A 2414-nucleotide genomic window follows, 5' to 3' on the forward strand; every position below is an offset into this window, starting at 1 on the left:
CAAGAACACCCACACGTGCAGATAATACCCATTTGACCTGGCATCAGTGGCTCGATGATCAGAACATGACTAGAGGAAAAAAGAAGAGAGGAAAGAAAAAAAAAAGAGTAACCCACTACAAGTGGATGAACTTAACCTATGCTTGTGGATGCAGTATGACAAAGGAGCAGACAAATCTCTACATTGAGGATCATTCCATTCCCTTGATACATAGGGTCGACAGGAGCAATGAACTTAGACATTGGCTACCCAAAATGGGGAACTACAAAGGTACGAAGTGACTGGCTTGCAAGCTTTCAATAGGGAACCTTGCTCCACAGGATACAGAGAAAGGTAGAACCTCCACTGAATTGTTTCCAACCTGTCTGGATGGGGTTGATAAAAAGAGAGGGGGATAGGGCACCTTTGGTTCAAAAGGGAATGATTGCTATCAGGTCTGACAGTGAGTGTTGTAAAGGTAAATGTGTATGTTTGGTAACAAAAGGAGGAGAGTGGCTGAGATCCCTGAAACCGTCAAGGGAGAAAAGCAAAGTGGGAGACCCTGTCCTGGGAGGCAGTGACACTAGGGATGGAGGCAGAGACAATGAGTGCAGAAAGAATGGCTGGAGACTCTGGACTCAGGGAGGGAGAGGGGCTGTGGGTTGGCCACCAGAGGGCAGGTGTGTGGGGTGTACCCTTTGGTTGTTTGATGATGCGTGCAGGGGATTGTGATCATTGCAATGAAATAAAATACGATAGGATGAATGTGAAGATAATGTTTACCCATGTAAACTAACCAATTCACAATAATAATAATAATAAAAGACTCATTTGGTGCTATGTCCACTACATCTCTTCTATCAACAGAGAGAGTGGCCTCAGGTTAAAAGTCTTTGAATAGAGGTAACTCATGCTGCTAACTGCTGGTACACAGAGGGGATTGCAACCATGTAATGAAGCAAAGTATATGATTTGTTGAATGTAAAACTGATGATCTGTTCTGTAAACCTTCTCTCAATTCACAATAAAAAAAAAAAAAAACCCACTAAAAACTAAAAACAAAAGTCTTTGACAGGAAATAATATTTTGCTAAAATACGTGTCTATTTTCACAATGATCTTCTGCTTGTGTAAATGACACTGGTTGACCAAACATTTGAAAAAACATTCGATGACATAAAGAAAATGATTTAGAAAAAGAGTGCATGTGGTAAGTTGTAAGTGACTCAAATTTTGGAGCTGCTATCATAAAACTAAGGTGTGCCAGACCCAAGCCATAGTACTTTCAATAACCTCATATGCATATGAAAGCTAGGCAGTGAGTAAGGAAGACTGTAGAAGAACTGATGCATTTGAGTTATGGTGTTGGAAGAGAATATTGAATGGACTGCCAAAAGAACAAACAGATCTGAGTTGGAAGAAGTGAAAGAAGTGTAGCCCGAGTTCTCCTTGGAGGTCAGGATGGACAAACTTTGTCTCTCATACTTCGGATATATTGTCAGGAGGGACCAGTCGCTGGAGAAGGATATCATGTTTGATAAGGTGGAGGATCAGAGAAAAAGAGGAAAACCCCCAGGGAGATGGATTGGCAAAGTGGCAGCATCAGTGGGCTCAAGCATGGCAACAATTGTGAGGTTGGCCAAAGACTGGGCAGTGTTTCATTCTATGAGTCAGTACCGACTCTATGGCACCTAACAACAACATCATAACATGGAGTCCTGGTGTGGTGCTGCAGGATAAAACACTGGACCACAAGGTTGGTTTGAACCACAAGGTCGGTGGTTCAAACACCAGCCGCTCCTTGGAAATCTTATATAGGATCACTATGTGTTGGAACTGACTCATCAGCACTTAACAATAACAAAAAATCATTAAACTACAGCATCCTGGTGTGGAGCTGTAGGATAAGCACTGGACTGCAAGGTCAGTTTGAACTACAAGGCTGGTAGTTCTAATCTACCAGCCACTGACTCAATGGCACTAAACATCATAAAACTGGAGGAGTTGACGGAGCTAGTGCTTCTCAAACCAGTGAGTATCTGGTGAGAAGCAAAGAAATCCAACCTGCTCCTTGCCATTGTCTCAGACCCCACTCCTATCCCCCTTCCTACTGGGATACTGGAACCTCAGGCTTAGGGTAGGGGAGAGGAAGGAGAAACCCTAAGGCATTATTAAGTGATTGCCAGTCATTTCAAAATGGGGAAAGGTTATTGTTGTTGTTGACACACAGAATCATGAGCAAAATACATGGCTGTTTTAAGCCACGAAGTGTTGAGGGAGCTTTGTTATACAGCATTATTTGTGACAAGAACTAATTGATACAAGGGGTGGGAAATAATCCACATGTCTTGAACTTTATAGGGAGATGCCAGACAGCAGTCACAAAATTCTGACTTCATTTGGGACCCAGTCTTCAGAAGCAAACATTTCTTTATT

This window comes from Chrysochloris asiatica, unplaced genomic scaffold (assembly GCF_000296735.1).
Source record: "Chrysochloris asiatica unplaced genomic scaffold, ChrAsi1.0 scaffold00451, whole genome shotgun sequence".
Lineage (NCBI taxonomy): Eukaryota > Metazoa > Chordata > Mammalia > Afrosoricida > Chrysochloridae > Chrysochloris > Chrysochloris asiatica.